The sequence below is a fragment of the Pteropus vampyrus genome, unplaced genomic scaffold, assembly GCF_000151845.1.
Source record: "Pteropus vampyrus isolate Shadow unplaced genomic scaffold, Pvam_2.0 Scaffold3, whole genome shotgun sequence".
NCBI classification, from domain to species: Eukaryota; Metazoa; Chordata; class Mammalia; order Chiroptera; family Pteropodidae; genus Pteropus; species Pteropus vampyrus.
The window spans coordinates 15,271,955-15,297,692 of NW_011888784.1; the positions used below are offsets into that span (position 1 = coordinate 15,271,955).

Below are 25,738 nucleotides of genomic sequence, written 5' to 3' on the forward strand. Positions count from 1 at the left end.
GCAAAACACACACCTAGGAATATAACAGGGCATTGTATCAATAAGATAAAACTGTGTATATTGTTTGGTGGTTGTGTGAATATGGGAGAGAGTAGTGTGGGGCTCATAATAATTTCCTTTTATTGGTTTTATATAGGCATATAGTGGCTGCCTTTCTGTCTTTTTGTTTTGGCCTTCTGAGTTATTTTAAATCTGCTCATTTAGATGTTAGAGGTTAGAAAAATGAATTGCTTCACATTTTTCACCCACATTAGTTTCTCGCATTGGGAATTATAATTGTTGACTATTTTCTTCTAGTTCAAAATAATCTTTTCATCATATATGTGAGAATCAGAATGATTACTTTTGAGGAGTACAAAGAGACTATAATCAGGCAGTTAACACTTGTTAAATATATACTGTGTACATAAATTACACTGAAAGTATAATCTGAATAATCTGAATAAATGCAAGTGCTCTTTATTTGTAATAGCTATCTCTGAGAAAAGTTTTACTTTCAGAGGAGAGAGGGGCTTTGAGTGAAGCAGCATCCATGAGTATATCAGTAAATTAAAATGTATGCTTTGCTTACTAACTCAGTGTCAAGAAATTCACTGAGCTTGATTTTCTTCTTCTTTAAAAAGAATATGATAGTGTCATCTTCCTTGCAGAATTGTTAGGAGATTCAAACATAATGCAATTGAAATATTTTGCAAACAGTAAATCACAGTACAAATGTTAGCTTATGATTAATAAAAGCTTGTTACTTTTCCAGATAATAACACATAACATCTGCAGAGATGAATCTGGAGACCCTGTGATTTACTAACATTATCAACACACTCCCTAACAGTTGAAAGAAACTATCTCATTTAAGCCCATGGAGAAGCAACCATCTGAGATGGGGGTGATATAGCAGAGGACAAACATCTAGAGAGAGATTGTCCCACCCCACAACCCCAGCCCGCCCTTCCCTGGTAGCAGAGCAGTGGGAGGTCTGCTGGCCTCTTTCCTTGTCCTCAAATTGGGGTAGTCGCCTGGCATATTTATCCAATGACATCATTAGCTAAAACACTTTGAAGTCACAGATAAACACAAGGGAGCTGTAAGAGTGACAGATACAGAAGACAAGGTATCTGTTGGTCACCGACTTGAGGCTTCACCTTGCCCTCTCCTGCAGTCTCCTGAATCTCTCTAGAGTCCTCACATTTCTGCCGTCCTCAGCCATGGTGTCCTCCAACCTCTTTTGTTTGGTCTGTTGCTCATTTCTAACGCACAACCCAGAGCTGTATCATTTTCTCCAGGAATTCTAGCATAACAGAACTGTTGTTCTTGCACTGCCTGTATCTATAATGTTTAAGGATCTTTAATTCTACATCTGTTGACATTCTAACTTCACTAAGATTACAAGTCACCTAATTTTCCATAAAATTCTACACAGAGGATGATAATTCACCTACCCCCAACTAACCCATATTACAGGGAAAAGAGAATAGAACCTAAGTTCATACCTGACTTTGTTCTAGGGTCTGGTTGGGTTCTTCCTGGAACCACCCATGTGACCTTGAGGACTCTATAGGCAACCCATCCCCTTAGAGTATTCCCCTTATATGGATCAGCCTTTGGCCTGATTCCCCTTCCTGGCTGCCAACCTCTCACTAGCTCCCTTAGGTTATGCAAATGGCAGAGCATTTAATTCCTAGCAAGACCATAACGAACAAATGGATATACTATTCAAATACCCAGTGTGGAAGGGGAATCCACTTGCTCTCAATATTAGTACTGTTAGCAGTAGTCATTCTCTGTCATAAGGTCAGAAGTATGTAGATGTGTATATGAGACATTCCTATGAGGCACATTCTTTGAGGTGACAACTTCAAAGGTGCCAATCAAACAGATGGATAGGATTGGGTAGAAAAGGTATTTCCCCAATTTATAATAGACATACTCTTAAACAAAACTTTACTCAAATTTACATAAGAAAAATCCAAAGCTGCCCTAAAATCTTATTATTTCTGAGCAGTGTGGTGTAGGACATAAATACCAGAACGATCTTCTAAATAGCATTACATAATAATAATTGCTAACATCTTTAAGGATTTACTATATGTTGGGTACTTTGTAAGCAAATTACAAGTATTATCTCTACCTATAAGAGACTTTATATAGATTAAGAGTGGGCAGGATGGCTTAGTAGTTGGGCCATTAAGTGGTTGAGCCATTAACTAGAGCTCTCTCTCTCTCTTAACAACTGTAAGCTTTTGGAGAGATTACTTAACCTCCCTGGCTTTAATTTCTTCATTCGTAAAATAAGGATGATAAATAACAAAAGTACCTGGCTCATGAGGTTATTGTGAGGATTAACAAAGAGATAACTGCTTCCGTATATTCAGTGATTCCTATGCGCTAGGTATTTTTCTCTAAATGAGAATTCGTGAACTGTAAATTAAATGAATTAAACAAAAAGTATTTAGAATAGTATCCGGCACTTAGAAAAGTGTTCTATTTATTATATCTGAGAATTCTCGGAATTCTCATACCTACTGTCACCCAACATACTAGAAAGAATGATATGACCAGCATCTTCCCAAATGGCTGCTATTTTCTCCTCACTCCCTTTGCTGGCAGTTACTACCAAAGTCCTTCTTACAGCCAGGCTACTGTGCATCCCTTCGACAACCTCCTTTCAACTCTTTATCGTCAAGACAACAACCCATCTCTTCTACTTTTTTCTCCGCATTTTCCCAACACTCTTCTCTAACCACAGTAATCATAAGACTTTGGAAGAAATCAAAAGTAATTTCTCATTAAACAGTGGAGGTTCTGATATTGAAAATAATAGCTTCTATTATCTTCCAACCTGTAAATGAACCTGGATAAACTGCCAAGAGAAAAAAAAAATTCACCTAAATGGGGCAAAGGCAGGGCAATAATGTATCCAAGTTAAAAATTCAATTCGAAGACTGCTTCCATATGATAAAGGCAACTGTTTTTTGACCTTTCTAAATGAGCTCTAATTATATGTTTTTAAAAATTTTGTATGTTGGAAAGAAAAAAATCACTATTTGTCAATATCAAGGAATATTAAGATTTTAATGAAAGGAAAAATTTCATAAAGTTCCCACCTTAGTTATATCACATCCCCAAACAATATTGTGATGTCCCACACATTTCAAGAATGTAGATGATGTAGTGGCTTCTAACTGGATGATTAATGCATGTTGGTCTTGTTAGGAAAACTTGTATATTATAAGAAATGTTATTTTCTTGGCCACAACAATGGTGCTCTAGTGCTTTATGCAATAATTGGCAATTTTCAGGGAGGTTTAAAAAAATAAGTCAGATGTTCTCTACCTGACTTACTGTAAAGACAGACACCTGACAAAATACCTCTTAAACTGACTCCTTTTCAAATTCCACTTTCACTACCTTAGCTCAAACCTCCCTCATGCTTCTCTGAATTACGGCATTAACTTCTTCACTTATCTCCATCCATCTAATATGGCCTTCCTCTAATCTATTTTCTTTGCTGCTGTCAGTATGAATTTCCTCATATGGATTCCTAGAGTATTCAGGATAAAGTGGTTTCAATTCCAAAGACAAGAGACAAGAATACTCAGCAGAATGGAGACTCAGCATGGTTTAACAGGGCTGCCTTCGGCCTGACACTCCACTTAGCAATTACTGGCAGTTCAGTTTTCACATCAATAAATGAGGACGATGTTTGTATCATTGGTTGTGGCAAGAATTAAATAAAATAATACATGAAAATTATTTGGCCTAATGTCAAATGACCTACACATGGTCATTTGTGATTATGATAATGATGTGATGATGATGATGATGGTGATGATGATGGTAGTCATTGTGACAATGATGGTATGATGATGATGATGTAGTCTTTGGATGCTTTTTGAGCTCTAACTTACATGGCTAACTTATATTTCATGACTAACCTACATTTCCAAAGATTTCTGATTCTCATCTATCCCTGATATTTTCATAATGTTTTCTCTGTATAGGTCCTCCTTTCCCCAGCCTTCTATTTAACGCTTACTATTTTTATGCTTCATCTCGGATCTCACCGAGTTTTTTCAGAAGTATCATCCTGAATTCTCTGTCATTTAAGTTGCATATTTCTATGTCTGTAAGCTTACTTTCTGGAGATTTTTCTCTTTCTTTCTGAAATATCTTGTTATCCTGGTTGTTCTTGATGTTTAATGGACTATTTCTCTGCCTGGGCATTAATGGAAGTGTGTTCTGCTTTTCTTTTCTTTTTTTTTCCCCCAGAAAGATTTATTATATAATGGTCCCTAGCCTGTTGCAAATAGGTGTTTTTCTTTTGGTTTCCAGTAGGTGGCATCTAAGCCTCTTGGATCCCTGCTTTATATAAAGTGTTAATAATGTCTTTTTTTTTCCTTATAGATGTTTAATCATGCTCACTACCCTCAGTCTCAGTTCCTGTCAGTGTTAGTGACAGTTTCGGTAGCGTTTGCTCAGATTCCCCTGGGGCTCAGCGGGGTTCTGTTTTGGAGGGTATGGGGGGAGGGGCCTTATGGGTTGGGGATTGGGGGCTGTGGCTCAGCTTCAGTTTTGCAACTACGGCTGGTAAAAATCAACTGTTGTTTCTCTATTGTCCCCACTTTTCTGCCGTCCCTGTTTCTCTGCCTTTTGCCCTGATGATTGGGCACTGCCGTCGGCCGCATGGAGCTCACAGCACTCTCAGGCAGGGCTGTTCATGGAAGTTGCCACTCCTTTTCCCCTCCCCCTCCTCCTACAGGGAGCTCCAGTTGCAAGAGGCAGCTTCTTTGTTTCTCCCAGTCCACCACCCGACACCTAGGGTTCTGACCTGTGGTAGCTCTTATGCGCAGATCTCATGCTCAGACGTGCTGGTGTGCAGTTTGGGTGTTTTTTGTTGAGTTTTAAGTGTTCAGCTTATTGTTGTTTCAAGGAGAGAGATCTGGGAACGTCTCTCACGCGGCCATGTTTCTAATGCTCACTATTTTTAAAGTTTGTCTCAGAGCTTCCTTTTACACCAGCATCTTCTCTCCCTTCCTCTATAGTAGCTGTTCTGTATCACGTGACTCCTAAGTATATTCCAAGAAAACTCTGAATCTAGGGACTCTAGACAGTCATTATCTTTTAAAAGTCAAGTACAGTGCCTGACTGTGAAATAATAGAAAAAATATATATTGATCTCTGCATTTGGTCCCTAGCACAGAGCTCCTAAAACCCTCGCAATTTTCTAAGTGCTAAGAACACTAGCAGCATCTTTTGTTCTGATATTTGGTCTTTGTCCCTGGTTCCTGACAGAGAGCTCCTTAATCTTTTGGAACAGTCCAGGTGATAGGAGTGTCTTCTGTTCCAATGATGTAGCTCTTGGTGAACATCTGTATAGCTTCAAGAAGGGGGCTGGTCACCAGAAAGATCAAGCCATGATTTGAAGCTTGAAGTTTTCAACCTCATCCCTATCCTCCAAGGAAGTGGAGAAGAGCTGGAGATTAAATTAATCATCAATCATGCCTATGTGGCGAAAACTTCATAAAAATTCCCAAACTATGGGGTTCAGAGAGTTGCTGAGTTGTGAAGACATCCATGTTCTGGGAGGGTGGTGCACTCCAAATCCACAGAGATAGAAGCACCTGTGCTCAGGACCCTTCCAGAGCCTGCCCTATGTATCTCTTCATCTGGCTGTTCATCTGCATCCTTTATCATATTCTTTGTTATATAATAAACCGGTAAACCTAAGTTTTCTCTATGTTCTGTGAGCTGTTCTAGCAAATGCTCAAATGAGGAGGGAGTTGTGGGAACCTCTGATTCACAGCCAGTCAGAAGCACAGGTGATAACCTGGACTTGCAATTGGCATTTGAAGTGGGAGTGAGGGCGGTCTTGTGAGACTGAGCCCTCAACTTGTGGGATCTGACACTTACTCCAGGAAGTTACTCAGAATTGCTTGGTGTGGAAAATTCACACATTTGATGTCATTTGGTGTCAGAAATATTGTAAGTATGGTAGTAGTGTGAGAATAAAGGAGAACAGTGTATTTTTCTTGCATACTGACACATATAAATTCAAATTAAGTTTTTTTTCTAGTAAATGAGAAAATGAATGAATATTAGAATTCTTAAGTGAGCAAGGCTATAGACTATTTAAGACCAAGACTTCTTTTGAAAATCTTGGACTTACGAGTCACCAAAATCAAAGGATCTCCCTGATCAGAACTTCTCTGAATTGAAGAGAAATTTCACAAATTATATTCACCTTATTGTGTCACCCTAATTCATCAGAGATGCTTGAAATGATTCTCTGCATTTTTTTAAGACCCTATTTATTGTCCTTAATTCTAGAGCTGCTCTGTCCAATAAGACAACACTAGTCACATGTGGCTCTTTAAATAACTTAGCATTAAATAAAATTAGAAATCTGGTTCCTGGTCACACTAGACACATTTTGAGTGCTCGATAGCCACATGTGGTTAGGTAGTTACTATACTGGATAGTGCAGACACAGACCATTTCTAGCACCTCAGAAGGTTTTATTGATCAACACTGCTCTAAATTGCTAGCTTCTCCACTATGCCTAAATGCTAGGTTATATGCAAGACAAATGATCTTCTGGACATCCTTATATGAGCAGAAATTTACTGTGAATAAGTTTCAAATAATAATAATTGGGAAGTATATACTATTCTAAATATTTTACTATTTTCTATCAAAATCAAGGCATCCAGATTTTACCACTGGGCACTACGTTTCAGTGAAATTTTAAAATTGTACCCTCTGTCTGCCATTTGATTTAGGACTTTTTATTTGCAACATTAGTTGTGAAGACAAATGAATATAGATGGATAAAGGAATTCAGACTTTTTTTTATACTCTCTAACATTAGGATTTTAATAATGCCTTATATTTATATATTTACATTAACTCGTCTAGTCCATAGTAGTGTTCAGGCATTCTAAAACTTAATCCAAGACCCTTATCTCCATACCGTGCTGCCTATACACGTTCTATCTAAAGACTAAAAAAGTAGAACAGTTAGGAAAGCATATAGCCATGCCTATGACTTCTTACCACTTTATAGCTATCAGATCAGAAATATGAGCTGGTGTGTTTGTTACATTTCTCAGAAGATTTTTTTTTTTTTCTAAATGACTTCTATTATTTACACTCATAAACACCATAACCATGAAAAACCCTGCATATATGGGTGACTATTTTGTTAGGATATTTTCTTAGTAGTACAATTGTTGGGCCCAAGGGGATGTAATTTTTAAAGCTTTTGCTGCACATTGCCAGGTTGAACTCCCCTCTCCAAAGTATTAATTCATACTCTCAATAGCAGTGTACAGGATTTCACATTTCCCACACCCTCTCTAACAACTGATATTATATTCCTCTCTTCATTTTTCTCTTTTAAAAATATTTGCTAAAGATTAAAATGGTATTTTTTTTGCTAAATTTGTAGGTGTTTTAAAAATATTTAGTGAACACAATACCAAAGACATGATCCATGAAAGAAATAACTGATAAGCTGGACTTCATTAAAATTAAAAACTTCTGCTCTGTGAAAGACAGTATCAAGAGAATGAGAGGACAAGCCATAGACTCAGAGAAAATATTTACAAAAGACACATCTTTTGTAAAGGAGTGTTCTTCAAAATATACAAAGAACTCTTAAAATTCAACAATAAGGCAAAAAGTAACCAGATTAAAATATGAATAAAGACCTACACAAATACCTAATCAAAGAAAATATACAGATGGCAAATAAGCAGAGACAAAGATTCCACATCAATGTCATCAGGGAAATGCAAATTAAAACAGCAATAAGTCACCACTATACACCTATTAGATATCTAAAATTCATAACACTGAAAATATCAAATGCTGGTGGGGATGTAGAGCAATAAGAACTCTCATTCATTACTGGTGAGAATGCAAAATGGTACAGCCTCTTTGTAGGACAGTTTAATGGTTTCTTATAAAACTAAACATACTCTTCACATACGATCCAGCAATTGTACTCCTTGATATTTATGCAAATGAGTTGAAAACTTATGTCCACGCCACAACTTGTACATAGTACATGGGTATTTATAACAGCTTTATCTATAATTGCCAAAACTTGGAAGCAACCAAGATGTCCTTCAGTAGGTAAATAGATAAATAAACTGTGGTATATCCAGACAATGGACTGTGATCCAGTGTTCAAAAGAAATGAACTACAAAGCAATGAAAAGACATGGAGGACCTTAAAGGCAAAGTACTAAGCAACCAATATGAAAAGGGTACATACTGTACGATTCTAACTATATGACATTCTGGAAAAGGAAACACTATGAAGATAATAAAAAGATCAGTGGTTTCCAAGAAGGGGCTGGGGAAGGAGAGATAAATATGCAGAGTACAGAGGATTTTTAGGGTAGTGAAAATACTGTATATGATATTATAATGATGGATATGTATCACTATATATTTATTCAAACCCATAGAATGTATAACACCAAGAGTGAACCCTAAGGTAAACTATGAACTTTGGATGATTATAATGTGTTATGTAGGTTCACCCTTGGTAAAAAAAAAAAAAAAAGTGCCATTCTGGTGAGTGATGCTGATAATGGGGAATGATTTGCAGGTGATTTGGGGCAAGGAATATAAGGGAAATCTCTGTACCTCTCCTCAATTTTGTTGCAAACCTAAAACTGTTCTAAAAATAGTCTTAAAAATAATTAGTGCTATTCTTTTTTATTGATTTATGAGGCCTTATAGATGATGAATACTCAATTTTTGTCTTTTATATATGTTGCAAATACTGATTCTAGTTTGCCATTTTAAAGTTTTGTTTAAAGCATTTCCCCCCCAAAGTAATAACTGTTTATCTAACCATTCCTAAAGGAATGGTTCCTGCTATTTATTTACTTGTTTGTTTGTTTGTTTGTTTATTTTTATTTTTAGGCGGGCAACCCTTGGTCGACCTCATAGATTGCAAGGACCTTGTTAGCTTACAATCCCTTATTTTTAAATTTTTTACCCCTATAGCACCTGGTCTTCCTAGGTGGTCTCCATCCAAGTACTAACAAGGCCCGACCCTGCTTAGCTTACAAGATGGTTTCTGCCTTTAAAGGTGTGTGTTTCTATCTTGAGTTCTTTATTTTCTTCTATTACTTTGATGGATCCACATTTTATACTGGAATTGCCAATCTAATCCATGTGGTATTTTATTTTAAATGAGAGATAGGTAGAGGCAAATGATTTTTCTGAGTATAATTATTACTTATATAAACCCAAATTGATAGGTGTTATACATGAAATATTGTTTATTTAAAACAAATAATTTACAATTTAGAAAGATAATTATTAAAATACTGTCAATAGTTAACATATAAAACATGCAAGCCAGGTAATGGGAAATTATTATAATATTGCTCTAAAATGTATCAAGCTAAATATCATGAAAGTGAAATCAATTGCTTTTTTATTAGAAATGTAACGAATTGTTCATTCCTAGCAATAAGTTTATTCTCCCTCATTCACTGTATAATTCTTGATAACTCTAATCATTATTGATAAACCCCCCTACTGCTTATTGAACAAAGTCAACATTCTTTATTATAAGCTGTGATAAGAACATAATAAGCACGTCTATTGTTACTGATCTGTAAATGTTATCAATGGAATTAATTAAATTGTGGAGGAAATATCATACTACTCATTAGAAATTTCCACTTTCTAAAAACACTGGCCTTATACTATATACAGGACCATTTAAGAATATTAAAAAAAGAGTCCAGTTCTTTTCATACAAAAAATTACGTGGTTGTTAATAAAATTCACTTTAATGAAGTCATATGTTTAAAAATAGCAATTCCTAAAAACAGACTATCTATCTGATATTGAATCACCATTCATTGGACTGGTCTTCATCTATTTAGAAATATTGTCTTGATGCTCAAAGATTATTATTGGTTTTACAGAAGAGGCTACAATAGTTAATATAAGTCTTCTTTATCAAGACTCTGTTGAACATTTATCTCCTTAATAAAGGTAAATGTTTGCAGATAATTAGATATTTATCTGAGAGGCTAGAGAGCCTGGAGGTGATATCTGCACTCCCATATTTATTGCAGCATTATTTACAATAACCAAAATATGAAAACAACCTAAGTGTCCACCAACACGTGTATAGGTAAAGAAACTGTGGTATGTACTTACAATGGAATATTATTCAGTCTTAAAAAAAAGATGATCCTGCCATTGGCAACAAAATGGATGACGCCGGATGTCATTCTACTAAGTGAAATAAGCCAGAAAGAAAAATACTGCATGATTGCAATTATATATGGAATCTAAAAAAGTCAAATACAAACAAACAGAGTAGAATGGTGGTTACTAGGGGCTGGTGGGGTGGGGTGGGGGAAACAGAGGGATAGATGTTGGTCAAGGGTACAAAATTGCAGTAATGTAGGATGAACAAATCTATAGACCTACTGTACAGCCTGGTGACTATAGTTAATGATACTGTATATTATATACTGGAAATTTGCTAAGAGAGTAGATTTCAGGTGCTCTCATCACACACACACACAAATGGTAACTATTTCAGAAGCTGTATAAATTATCTTGACTATTATAATCACTTCACTATGTATATGTATATCAAATCATTATATTGTACTCCTTAAAATACACAATTCTTTTTAAAAAATAAAATGTAAAGAATAAAATTTTAAAAATAAAATTCCATCTTATGCACCTCTCAGTTATGGTGACCTCAGAAATGACATGTACATATGGCCTAATGTCAGGTGAATAAGACCACAGAAATTTGGGTATATATTGAATTTTACACATTTCTAGCTCTAATTTCTAAGCTGGCTGATATCTTAGCCCACAATATCAACAACTGAAACAAATTCAACTACAGGAATTTGTTTTCTTTTCAATCAACAGAAAGGAACTATCTATGACTTAGCATGTACTTAAACACATGGAGTAGTGGAACAATAGTACTTTTTACTAATTTCATCTCATACACACTATTCTACTCCTCTTCTTTTATTTATATTTAATCCATCCCAGTGATGGGAAAGAAGAGAGCTTGGTTAAGAGATCATTTATACTTTTATCTTTACCTTTTTTCTAGCTTTCCTTTCTTGTTTCTTCTGTGTCTGTCTCTAGCTTCTTCTTTCTCTTCTTTTCTCAACTACTTTTTCTTTAATAAAAACTGATCACTTCCTACCTCGGATATTGTTAGTATTGAGAATTTCACCCTTTAATATATTTTACCAGGTACTATCTTTCATTAATTCTTGGGAATTTCCTATTATTAAGTAATAACTTATGCTTGTGAAATGTTTTATATTTTGAAGGACATGCTTATAGCTTGCTTGCTCTGCATTCAAAGCAACAAAGGAGAAAAGGAAAATATACAAATATGGACATTTTACAAATGTTCAGTGCTATTATGCTTTTGATATTTGTTATCATGGAAATAGTTTCCTTTATTTGCAATTATGGCAAAAAATGTTTGAATAATGACTGTAACTCCTTGCTTAAATTTAGAAGACATCCTGGACATATAAAAACTAGAGAGACTAAATAAATAGCAATGAAAATTACAGAGCATAAGTGGATTTAACAAAATCTAAGTAAGTATACTTTTGAAGAAAGAGTGGTATAACACCAAACTTGTAATAATTTATTGGCTTTTATCCCAATCAGTGCCGATTATTGGCAAATAATTGATTTCAGCCTAGAAAATAATTTTCAAAGACTTTCCTAAATAAAAACACTCCAGTGAATACTGAACATTGAATAAACTTGAATGACAGTGAGGCTCTGCAATTGTTTGGTTAAGTTTTGTCTCTAAAGCTGCCAAGTCAACTTTGTTCTAAGGGGAGAGAAGTTGCATAGATTAGCTCTTAGCTAAAAAATTAAAGTAAATCATCACGTCTTATGAGAAAGCCAGACATCAAACATCAGTAGAAACCATGAGCAAGAAACCAGATTAAGTAATTAATAAAGAAATGTTCTTCTTTAACTTGCTCTGTGCCTATCAAAGCTTCCCCTTCGGAAGCAAGCTGCTAGGGTGATCTGTAAACAAGGCAGGAGGAGGCTTCTGCGCTCTGGGAATTGATGCTTTACGAAGCCACACTGAATTGTTTACATTCAGCTCTTACTGGTCTGTAAGCAAAAGAGTTCATTTTATACTAATCTATGTTCTTTTTACTTCTATTTTTAAATCTCCTAAGACACATACGACCACAATGCCTGAAAGAAGAGCACACTAATGGAAATAAAATATGTTGTAAAAATTATAGATAAAAGTGAACTATTCGTGTTGGATGAGGCTAGCAGTAATATGATGAAAGCAGAAACAAAAGCCCAGATACAATAAATACACTACATAACATGCTGGAGAACTTTGTCCTACCGCTTAATTTAGTATAAGAGCCAAGCAACTCTGGACCAATGCCACTAATAAGATGTCCTCTAAGAAAAGTGGACCATTTTCAAACAACAAAACAAGGAAACACTGCTCAGTTTTACATTGGTCTGACGACACTAATCATCGCATTCTTCTTACTTCCTTCCCAGTTTTCTTTTACTTGCACATACGCTCTCACACACATTACCGTAGAACTATAAAAATGCACAACGTTTTAGCCTTTTAAATTAAAAACAGATGAAACTGAAGGTGGGGGAGTTGGAGGGGAACAAGAGAAATCTGTCCTGTGCCTATGTGGGGGTGGGGGTGGGGGTAGGGGGGGAGGCGGGGGCGACAGTGAAATTCCACCCAGCAAGTTATACCACTGCAACAGAAGAAGTAAGAGGAGTTCAGTTTCATAGATTCAATTGTACCTTACCTGGTTTTGTAGTTAAATGCACCAACATGCCCCTAATTCTTCCTCTGAAGTACTACATATGCTGAAAGCTACAGTATTTGACCTTACACATTTCCACAGGAGAAACTCCAAAGTAACCTTTAACTTCAATAAAATGCTGTGTTCATTCTTCCCCTTGTACTCAACACAGAGCAATCTAATACACCTCATCATGTGGTCCGTTACCATGGCAGCAATGAATCCAGCTGCTGAAATACAAAAGACTGACAAAAAGTTGCTTTTTCCCCCTCCACCCACCCTGACAAAGTCAGATTTTTTTTTTTCTGTATGACAAGGCTAATTTGAATATGTTTCTGTTGCTGACTCAACTTTGTGAACAAGAAAACAAAAAAAGAAAAATGAATAGAGGTATTAAGTACAAAAGATCTCTAAAACTTTGAAACCAACTAATGAAACAACTATATGCATATTTAAGTGACCTCTAATCCCTTGAAATACTGATCACTTTGTACTATTTTTGCCAACCAAATATTTTTAAATGCCAGTTACCAACTCTATAGGAAATGCAGCAATAATCTCACAGATCCTTTAAAAATATAAAAAAATACACTAAATAATTCAGTAAACACAGATACCGAAGACACTACTACACCAGTATATAAAGGGCTAGTCTCAGAGTGTTTTTCTAGAGCAAACTTCTAATTACAGCTCCGAGATGGGAGGTAAATTTTTTTAATTTTTTTTCCCACCAAAAGCCTGTGTTTAATCATTGTTTAAACAGATTAGGTCTCAGTTCTCTTTAAAATGATCACAGATTTGGATTTGTGTAGATATAGCCTGCTAGAATCAACCAAATTATATTTGGGCTTTTACGTTAAGAGTAAAGGTCTTGCAGTTGGGACAATATCAACTCTGAACAACCTTCGGACCCTCCAAACCAAGGGCTACATAATCAAGATTTAAAGAATCACCTTCAGTTTATTCCTAGTACTCTAAGGAAGGCTGATGGGCGTCCTGGGTGACTGGGGCTTCCTCTCATGTCACCCACTGTCCCTCTCTCTCACCTTGGACATCTTTCACAGCTGGTAGACCCTGTCCTTCAGCCAGAGACTGCTTTGTCCCTCAGGCCTTGCATTGTCACCCTGCTGCTTCCACAGCCTTACTTAATCCTCAGATTTAGCTCATATTTCATCATAATTTGTTTACATATCTATCGTTTCTCTTTAGACATGAACGAACTCTCCTAGGAAAGGGAACGCTGTCTTATATGTCTTTCTCTACCAAGTAACTAGCAAAGGATTTGGCATAATGTAGGGCTCAGTGGTTATTTCTTAAATGGATAAAGCAGGGAATGAATGTTTCACCTCAGTGCAGCGCAGGGAACCTCCCCTGCATTCGCAGCTTTACCTGCTGTGGTTAAACTCTTAAGGGATCCGCACAGGCGTTTCCTTAGTATTCCACACCCCAAAGGGAGGCGGGGAGCACTTCCGGGCAACCGTGAAGTTACATGGACATGGGTTTGAAACTGGACTCGCATCCCAATTAGTGTCGTGATCTCGGATAGATTATTGAAGCTCAGTTGTTTTTCTCTAAAATTCCTACTTTAGAGTTGTGAAAAAGTATTAAATGAGAAAATACCAGGGACTGAGCTGGAAACATACTAAGTGCTCAATAAGTTATTGCTAGTATTATTTACTAAAAATGTTTATGAATTTTGAACAAGAGGGACAATGAATAACCTCACTGACATTTAACTTTCCCTTGCTGATAAAACTGTCTTTTTCAATGAGATGCAGATGACTCATTTATAACATGACTTTGGGTAATGACACCACATAAATACAATGACCATTTCAGGTAAAGAGCAAGGGTTGTTTGCTCCTATCTAGAAACTAGGGGGACTGACAAGTCAAAAGGTTACACATATTCCCAGAGCAAAATGAACTGTAGGAAGAGTGTTAAAGTTGGTAGTTGATTTAAGAAAAATTTAAAGATAAGAGAAAAATACACTATGTAAAGCAGTTCATTTTGATATTTATATTGGATTCTCAAGAAATGGTCTATAGGTTATTTACTGATTTTTTTTTTCAAATTAAAATGGGGTAGAAAGCATTTTCATTATAAAGAGCTTCAGAATAAAAAACTGTTCATTCAGATTGCATTTTTGACAATTTACTGACGTTGTGCTAACAGTAACCTTTAAAAGGTCACCTTGATCTGTAACAAGAGCTGTAAACTGCTCACTAATACTTTTAGCTGCTTTTCTCCACAGTCATCTAACTCAGGAAATTACCTGCCACCAAAGCCAATTGCATAGGAAAATTAGCATTAAAATCCCTTTGAAGACTTAGAGCGGGAAGCAGCAGCCAGGGGTTAAAAAACAAAACAAAACTGTGGCAAGGAAAAAATTTTCATCGTAGGACATTGCCAGAAAAAAATGAATGCCGAGCTTTGCAAGATTTCTCTGTCATTAAAAAAAAAAAAAAAAAAAAAAAAGCCCTACAACAAATCAGTTGATATTATTAAAATAGCTTTGGCGCTGCGGTAACTCTGAAAAATCCTTGTGTTGTGACTCATGATGACAGTCCCATAAAGGGTGTAAGTAAGGCAGAAAGGGCAAGAGGCACATGTGCTGGAAAATCAGCACCCCCATCCCTCTTCAGGACAGCTGATGAAGGAAAGACTAATAAAACCACAATTTGAATAATTCATAACTATTCTCATGTGTGGCTGGTGGAATAGCGACTCTTACTGCTTCCTTTAATTTCTTTAGGAGTCTTTACCTTGTGCCTTTTTTCTCCTACAGATTGATTACGTTTCTAATTGTTAATGTAGACTGCTATTAGAGAGTTTAACATGGTTAGCAAACATCTTTTGTCAGGTTTTAAAGTAATTTGTTTGATTCTCTTAAGCATCAGGAAATATGATGTCAGTGTGTTTGGTTTCCCAAAGTTTTAAATCCCCTTTTGCAAATGTTAAGATTAATTTCTCGCTCAGTGTGAACAAACTTTGTAACATAATCTGTGCTGGTGTGACCCACTTAATTTCATATGAAGAATCCAATCACCTAGGGAGAAACAGTTTTTGAGACATAATGTTTCAGAAAGTACCCCAGGAAGTCAATTTGCCTATCCCTGGACCCATAGGGAGGGGAGGGAATCTACAAGGTTATTTGCTTCTCTGCTCTCTCTTCAGAAGTGAGGGCACCTAATTTCCTACAAACTCAAAGTAACAGCATGGGCTGAGAATTCAGGAGCTTGAATCAAGCAGGATGGCTACAAAACAAACAAACAAACAAACAAACAAACAAACAAATCCCAAGACAAAACAAAAAACAAACAACCCCCCCCCCCAAAACCTAACTGGCTGCTAACGTTAATACAATTTAAAAAAGACATTTAGAACCTCTATAAATGCAATTTTTGGAGTTACTTTAAAAAATTATTACTTCTTTTATAATAGCACAAAGTGTTTTATTTTTAGGGCATTGTTTTAAATCAAACAAGAAAACCTGTTAACAGCAACGACAACAAAAAAGAACGATTCTTGCAAGAATGTGATTTCTTGAGCTGCTTTTAGCAGCTGACCTAAAAAAATATTAATCGCATTAGTATCTTTGATTCATGATAATTTCTTATGAAAGAACAAGGCTGTTATAATCTATCTCAATTTATATAACTCAGTATCAAGACAGACTATTTTACACTTAAGATGTTTTTTAAAAAATGCACTCCTCTTTTGAATTGTATTAATGGTGCTCTAAATAATAAGGGTTTCTTTGTGTTTTTCTACTGTTGACACATCACAGAAAATAGCTGTTTTTAAATAGCACTGTGAAATCGATGGCTACATATCCTATAGATAACTTATTGTGAACCCTGAATCATTTTGCCCTACTCGCTCAAGGAAATTTATTTACAAATGCATTTTTTACCCCTTTAAAATTCATTATTATACAGTTATTCTGGATTTTTTCTTAGTGAAAAGCATACTTGGGTTTTTAAACTTAACAATAGAAAGTTATACTTCTTGCTTTTTCTCACTAAAAGTTAATATCACATGTCCACTTGAAAAATAAAAAAAATTATGAAATAACATTAAAATCACACATGATTCGACTATCAGAGATAACCAATATTTACATTTTGATATATTTTTTCAATGTATATATTAAAACCCTTGGGTAATTTTGAATATTACTTTCTTTTAATGAAAGATATATAAATAAATACAGTATGGTATTATATATTCTTTGGAAATATCTTTTAATGGTTGCATAAGATTCTACTATTTGAATATATCATAATTTATTTAACCATCTCTTATTATTAAATATATATTTAGGCTTTTCTAGGTTTCTTTTTATAAGCAATATACCTTTGTATATAAAGTTTTGGTAATATCCTGGGTTATTTCCTTTGAATAGATTACTGTGGGGGAGGGAGGTTGTTGAGTTTAAGTCAGAAAATCTAAGCACAGAATTTTAGAATTGGCAGGATCCGTACCCATAATTTAGTATAATACTTTCTCTTACTGATGAGGAAACTGAGGCTCAATGAGGTGAAATAACTGGCTCAAAGTTCTGCCATGATTTCTTCTAGCGCTGGACCAGAAACTGGGGTTCTTTGTGAGTTCACTTTGCTTTCTGTAATTTCGCCATGCTGACTCTAAATGGCAGTTCATCTCAGAGAGCCTCCTTCCCTGATCCAGTTTGGTGTTATCTGTGAAACTTCACTAATGTGCTCTAGAGTCCAAGGCAGGAATGGGAGTTCCTTGGAGGTGGGTAATGCTAGCTCTCTTGTCAGGGACAATTCACATGGTAGGATCTCTAAAGCTACCTTCCACCAATAGCAAAACAGAGTGGATACTGAGAAGCAGCAAATATACTCCTGGGCCAAAATTTGTCCCGAAGAGAAAAAGATTCCAAGAGAGTTGAAAGGTCAGGATGCTCATAAAGTTAGAGTTTAAATTGCTATCAAATTAGGCAGAGCTTTGTGATGGGCTCTGAGTTCTTTTATGGCCTTGTATTCTGTCAGGAAAATGGAAGATCTGTGTGATTTCAGTGTCAGACTGCAGTGTCAGATTGTCACAGGTCTTCCTCTGTGACAATCCCATATCCTGTAAACCCGGGTGTCTTTGCATAGCCATAATGATATCTTCATTTGAAAGGATATATTTTTTTCTGGTCTAGAGGGAAAAGAGAATGACATCTCTGAAAATCAAGTCTGCTTGTGAAGTCAAGGGAACAAGCAGATTCCTGGACCTCACTCTTGAAAGAATTCATTTTTTTAGTCTGAATACACAGTATTTAGAGATTTTTTTTTGTCTGTTCCGTGTGGCTTATGTTAATTCAATAACTTTTAATTAAGTGCTTTCTAAAAGCACATATTGTATAAGATGTAGGCAAGAAATATAAATGGCCTATATCCTAGATGGGGAGATAAGACTATGGATAACAAAAATATAGCTGTAGATATATAAAAAAAATATATAAAATTAATTGACAGTACACAGAGAATTAGGCAGAACATTAAGGGGGAAAAAGCACGGATTCAGTGTGCAAAAAGCTTGGAAAGCATTTGCTGTTGGGATATTAGGTGTGTTTCCCCAGATTTTTACTTTGTGTTCAGGGACTTGGAATATAACAGTACAGGAAACATTCTAAAGGCCTATGGAGGGATGCTATGTACCATAAGAACATATTCAGTGACAGAGTAGATGTAGGACTGATAGAGGCTACTGAATTTCTCCCTTCCTTTGTAATGTGTCCCTGGGAAAAAACAAGTAATTAAGTAGGCAGTAGCAAGTTGATGCGGGGAGGGTGGACAGTAACTGCCTATGAAACAATATGTGTATATATCACAGGAAATGAGATGAAGAGACCAGAAAGCAAATGCAATGTCATGCACCCAGTAGGCACTCAGTAAAAGTTAATTATTAATGACAATTATGATAAAAACTATTGTATCAGAAAATGAAGCAAGTTAGAAAAATTAAGGCAGGACTGTAGAAGAATAAATTATTATGGAAAAACACTGATTAAAAAACAATAGAATAGAAGGTGATTTAGGGGGAAAGAAAAAATAGAAGCATATGTAGTTCAAGAGAACACATAGCAAAATTATCCAGAAAGGGTAACAGAAAAAGAATCCTGAAGAAATACACACTATTGAGAAAACTGTTTGAATAAACTGAGACAAATAACAAACTAATATTTAAAATTTTATTCTATATACTTAAATGATTTCCACTATTAGAATGAATAAGAAAGGTTCATGTGGTAAACACATTTTATATAAACTGATCCATAATATAAAGGTATTGGGCACTTTGGACCTTTCTGGATGTCTGTGGTGGCAAATACTCCCTTGGCAGGGACCATCTGCATTTCAGAGGGTCACTGTGAACTGGGTAGTTCACTGGAGTCTACCTGGGCAGTATTATCTGAGCTCTACACTTCCCACTGGTCAATTCTTCATTAGGCCATTGCATTCCGTTTATAGCCCCACAGTGACATTTCAAATAGAGAAATTAGAAAAAACCATTATACGATGGTGAGTAATACACAGGAAGGGAAGTGGCATAGAAGCCTGTGAAGAAGGCACTTAAGCATTTGAAAGGATAGCTGCACTTAAGTAATGATGAGCAGGTGTTGTTTTTTTTTTTAACTGAAGGCACCACAGTATGCCTTTGCCAGGTGAGACATTAGGACAGAACTCCTGCTATCCTATCAAAATTATGGCTTACAATTAATACAGGGCAGAAAAGGATTAGCATTCTATGGTTTTATCAGAGATAAAAAGTGTCTTCAGAGGATATTAGCCACTCGTATTCATTATATGACAAGATATTTTATATCCCATTGCATTCTGTTTATAGCCTCACAGTGACATGTGAAATGGAGAAACTTATGTGTTTATATGCTCCTATCCACACACACTGAGCAGAAACCCTAAGTTACACATTAGTTCCTGTGGTTTGGCTGCCCACTCATATTGTCATATTTGTAGCAATAATATCCAAAGTATTAAACACAGACATTATTTGTTTGATCTATTTTAGGTTCGGGATATCTTTAGTATAAACACTGTCGATCAATTAAAGAATAAAAGTAAGCAAAAATATTTTATATTCACTGTAATCCCACCAACCATAGTTAACATTTTTTTGTATTTACTTATACATACCTGTTTCTATGTAAATATGTAGCTTGACTTTAAAACGATTTGTTACTTTTTAAACTGCAGCCTTTTCCATATTCTAAGGGAGGCTACAGGCTTTATGACTATCTTTGAGATTGCTCTTTTTTTTTTTTTTTTTGAGTAAACCTTAATGGGTCTACTGCTTATATAACACCTAGCCTGGAACACAGTGGTGGAAAGAAGAGAAACTAAGCCACTCAAAAATGCTGTGCTGATTATGGGTTGAATAGCTGGAAGATTATGAGTTATTAACTGGAATGGGGACAGGTCCAGGAACTAGATCTGGAGAGAATGGGCATTAAAGTTCTGAACATGGGGAGCAAGATCCAGGTCAAAGGGAACTCTAACCTGTGGGGGAGGCAGGTTCTAAAACATGGTGGCCCAGGAGGAGAGAGCCAATATGGGACCCCTTCTGAAGGATATCACTAAGGAATAATAATGCTGATGACTAATTTTTAATATTATGACTTGTATTATCTGTCTGTTGCCAAGATTTTAGAAAAGCCTTGAGAACTGTTCTTAACTTCGCGGTGAATAATTCGGTCTGTGTCCATGCTTGGAATGGGTTATCGGGAAAAAACATCCTCTCGAAGGTGATTTGGTGGTATCTCAGAACTCTCTGAGAAAGTGACATTTGAGATGACACCTGTAACGGATAGAGAAGAGGCCTTTCCGGCAAGGGGAAGAGCACATGGGGGGGAGCACCTGATGTGTTCCAGGAATGCATGAAGACGGGTGTTTGGAGTGCTGTCAGTGAAGGGCAGGGGTCATGGCATTAAAACGCTGCCAGGGACCAGGGCTTCGTAGGCCATGTTGGAGATTCTGAAACGTATTCTAAGTGCAGATGGAAAGCTTTGGAAGGATTGAAAACATAACAGTAACATAATCTACCTTTTATTTTTAAAATAACACCTTGGCTATGTTGTGGAGAATGATGGGAGAGGATCAAGAGTCGATAAAGTAAAACCAGCATGGAAGCCGACTGATGATGATGAACTGAAATGCTGACAATAGAAACAGTGAGAAGTGGACACATTCGACATTTATTTTGGAGGTAGCGTTGATAGGAATCAGTCGTAGACTGAATGTGGCAGGATGAGTAAGAATAGAGTATAAGGAAAAAGCCCCAGCATTCTGACACAATTGGAGCTGCCATTTACTACAACACAGAAGCTCGATGCGGGAGCTTGTTGAGGGAACGCAATGAGGAGTGAGGCGTGTGTGAAACTGTTGAACTTGAGATGTCTGTGAGACATTAAGTATCAATGTCACTTAGGCTGTGTCTATATATACCCAAAGCCCTGAGGATAGGGCTTGGAAGGAAATATACACGTGAGAGTTGCAGGTTCAAAGGGATTTTTTAAAGCCTTGGAAATAAAAGGACATACATAGAGAAGCATGCTTAAGCCCCAAGACAGAATGCCAAGAAAACCTTGTGAGTGTGCCTCTATAGAAGCTAAGACAGGCGAGTTTTTCAGGAAGGAAGGGGTGGTCTTTGAGTTGAAAGCTACGGAGAGTTTGAGTAATATGAAAATGGAGATAGGATTCATTGGCTTTGGAATATGAAGATAATGATGACCTTCATAAGAAACTTTTTTTTTTTTTTTCCTGGAAAGGTGAGGGACAGGAAAAGAATGGGAGGTGAGGAATTGGAGTTGGTCTGTGTGGACAATTTTTCTTTTCTTGAGAAAGTTGGATTTGTAGAGGAGAGAAGTGGAGTAGTAACTCAAAGGAAACACAAAATCAAGGGACTGTTTCCCACAAAAGAGACTAGAAAATACATGCTGAGGAGAGTGGTCCACTAAAGGCAGAGAAGCTGGAGATGTGGGAAAAGAAACGGCTGATTGAATGTGCTCAGTCCTTGAGAGAATAAAAGGGGTGGGATATAGAGTACATGTGGAGAGAAACCACCTCCCCTGAAATGAGGGAGGGAGGAGTTGAAGGGTGCAGATAAAGGTGTATTTGTACATTTGGGGATGGAAAGTTCCTATCAAATGGCTTCTATCATCTCAGTGAAGTAAGAAGCAAGATTGCCAGCTCAGAATGAGGACTGGTTTGATGCAAGTGGAGAAATAATAAACTAGTCATTGGAGAGAAAGAGAGTGAGCTGACTATGGAAATAGCAGAATAGCCATGGAGTGATGCAAGCACATCTGAAGTAGCGATCAGGAGCCTAGCATAATACCAGCATGCTCAGTTGTGTGGTTTTCTTTAACAAAACTCAGCCAAACAGGTACAAGTATAGGTAAGCCAGGTGAGTAGGTTCATCCAGGGCTTAGCTATTACCTGGTGAATGTGATGGGAGGAAAGACGTGCAAGGGAGTTGATGGTACCTAAAAGGGAAGATTGCATTGGAGATGGGCCACACATTCTAAGCCAGCAAGGAGGAAAGTAAAGACAGGAAGAGGTTGTTTGGTAGTGAGAAAGAACTAAGACCAAAAGACCCTGTAATGAACACGAACAGTTGCAAATGTAGAGATCAGAGCAGAAGAGTTGGAAGGGTATGTGGTGCTCAGAGAATGGGTATCTTACTTTCTGATTGTGGAAGCAGTTCGGTTTCTGAAGATAAGTAGCTTCAGTGGTCAAAGAAGTAAATAGCTGATGTCAAATGAAGGGATTTTTTTTTTTTTTCTGGATATAAGGAAGGTATTGATTAGATCAACCCATAGGTATAATGAAATAATCAAGAATGGAGATACGAGTTGGAGTCGGGATGTGTATGTGACCTATGCAGAACCAATCAATGTCTTTTGGGAGACAGAGTCAAGCTCTTTTTTTCTGTGATATATGGCTGGGTAGGTTATGTATGCTTCGAGGTGCTGGTGGCTTTTTTTTTTTTTTTTAAATCATTGCATTGATAGAGCCTCCTTCCTTATTAATCCAATGCCAGAGGAAAATAGAGCTAAGAAAGGAGAAAGAGCCAAGGTCCCGAGCCTAACTTCGGAATCCCTGAATCTACTCTTTATCTAAATCCTGACAGTCTCCAAGTTAAGCTAACTTGAGTGATTTTTTTTTAGTCACTTGCAAACACAAAGCATTAACTAATATGGATGTGTGTGTTTCACAAAAAAGAAAAATATGGAAATGTAACAGATTTGTTATCTACCCAATTTCCATTTCCCCATTTTTCTTTGCTGGCAGAACTGTTGTCCATGCCCCCACCACAGGTCTCAATGAAAGGTCTAAATCAATCACTGTTGTTGCCATCCTTTTGCCAGTGATGCCAATAAAATATGAAGGAAAATCTTTCAAGGGAAATGTAGTAGATTAAGTATTGTGATAGTTAATTTTATGTGTCAACTTGACTTGGCTATGAAGTGCCCAGAAATTTCATTAAACATTATTCTGGATATGTCTGTGAGGATACTTCTGGATGACATTAACATCTGAATGGTAGATTTAGTAAAGCAGATTGCTTGCCCCAATCTGTTGAATGCCTGGATGGAACAAAACACTGAGCAAGATATTATTTGCTCTCAATTCCTGGTGGTCTTTGAGCTGAGACGTCGGTCCTCTCTTGCCTTCAGACTCAGACTGAAACTTACCTCTTCGGCTCCTCTGGTTTTTGGGCTTTTGGACTACAGATCTAGGGGCTTCTCAGCCTCGGTAACTGTGTAAATCAATTCCTCATAATAAATCTCTTTCTTTATACATCCTTTTGGTTCAGTTTCTCTGGAGAAGTCTGACTAATATAAGCAGTGCCCCTCAAAAATTCATGTTCATCAAGAAACTCAGAATGTGGCCTTATTTGGAAATAGAGTCTTTGTGGATGTAATTACCTAAGGACTGAGATGAGATCATACTGAATCAGGGTGGGCCCTAAATCCAATGACTGGTACCCTTGTAAGAAAAGGAGAAGGCCTGGACAGAGGCACACACACACAGAGAAGGCTATGTAAAGATGGAGGCAAAAGTTGGAGTGATGCAGCTACAGGCCAAGGAGGCCAACGATTGCTGGAGCCACCACAAGTTAAGAAGAGGCAAGGAAGGATTCCTCCCTAAGGCCTTCAGAGGGAGCACGGACCTGCCAACACTTTGATTTCTGACTTCTCTCCTACAGAACTATGCGAGAATACGTTTCTGTTCTTTTTAGTCAACAAGTTTATGGTAATTTGTTACGGCAGCCCTGGGAAACTATTATATAGGGTTTATGGGAAGTTCTCTTCATTCAAACAAGAGACACAGAGAGAAACCAAAAAGCCGGTGGATTTTCTCTCCTGCTTATATGTATGCAGGGAAGAGATCACACAAATGATTTTCTGATGAGTAGTGACATTTTTCTCATTTAAATAAGAAACCATCCTTTTTCCAAGCACTGAAATGTATATCTTGTCTGGGTTACTTCAAATTTCCCTTTTGATGGGCATGGAAGGTGAAGTATTGGCAGAACACGAGGATGGGGTCTGACCTCAGAATTACTTTCCAGTGCTGACATTTCTTTGATGTTCTGTTTTTCTCCTTAAAAATTCATGCTAATTTTGCTTTCAACTCAATAGTATATTCGTTACTGTTTTTATAAAAATGTAACGTCCCCCTTCCCCTTTATTTGAGTAAAACATTTTAACAAGGAACGATATTTCTTCCTGGGACGTCGGAAGCCCAGGCGTACAGACAAGTAGCCCTATTAGAACAGAACAGCATTATAAGGATGCACTTTGAGTTGTTGGTGTTTTCTTCAGAAAGTATAAGATATTTTTTATTTTATGGGTTAATTTCACCATCTAGCTAAAAGTCCTCTTACTATCCATGCTTCTTTTGCTTCTCTATTGCTTTTTAAAACAATGGCCTTTCAAAATGGAGAGAAATGTTTGGAATCCGTAAAAACTAAATTTGAAAAAGATTATACTATCAAACAATGAAGTAAACACTAAAATATTTTTTTAAAAACACTGAATAATCACAATCATAAACATTTGGAAAAAGCTGTTTGGGAGTGTGAGTCTTAGACGCTTCATTCTATATTCTGTAAATATTATATCAAAGATACTAAGATCCAATCCCTTTGCTTCTCCAGTCATTCTCTGGACCACTATCAGACCATAGAGAAGGACATTACGCTAAATGCTAATTCTTATTTTTCTGATTTAATGAGCTACTTCTGAGAAAGCTACTGTTTCACCAGCCCATTGGAAACATCTGGGTTGGCTAGGGCAGAATTAAGGCTTGGGTCACCCAGCTGAAACTAATGTCAGTATTTCAGTTGTTCATTTATGTTCTTCGGACTCGTAGACATGCCTCCACTGGTTACTAGGCAACCACAGTTTACAATGGTTAGTACACATTAAGCATGAACTCTATGTGTATGAAAGAGATCTGAATATTTTAATGAGAAGGCAATCAAGAGCTGACCTAGACTATTATCTTTGTTATTAGGTGAGGCAAAACATGAGGGCCTTAAGCATCTTTCAGAAAAGAGATTAATAATATTCTACTGAAAAGCGTTTGTGCTTACAGGTGACAATCCTACATACAACAGTCTCAGAACTGGATGATATGGAAAACCTCAGAGTCATTTTTATTAGATAGAGGAATTCTTGTTAAGAACTGAGTTTAGGACACAGAACTACCGGCCCTGCTCCTTAGGCCCTTTCACTCCTTGTGTTGTAGGAAGGGAGAATCCAAGGGAGCAGCTATCCTCAACCTTTTGGCACTAGGGACTGGCGCTCCTATGAGAATCTAACGTCTGATGATCTGAGGTGGAGCTGAGGT

The 25,738-nt window shown here is 36.7% G+C and overlaps 1 protein-coding gene across 13 annotated transcripts in view; it reads right to left on the bottom strand.

The window, feature by feature from the left end:
• DTNA (dystrobrevin alpha) overlaps positions 1-25,738 on the bottom strand; it is a 342,157-nt gene that overhangs the window by 151,026 nt on the left and 165,393 nt on the right. The window contains exon 1 of one of the 13 annotated variants that reach the window (XM_023531730.1): positions 12,849-13,039. The exons of 11 other annotated variants lie outside the window; for them this stretch is intronic. The gene's annotated coding sequence lies outside the window, so the exon portion shown is untranslated. Of the gene's footprint in view, positions 1-12,848; positions 13,040-25,738 lie in introns of those variants that run through there. One more of the 13 variants, XM_011361760.2, reaches the window with a different exon arrangement.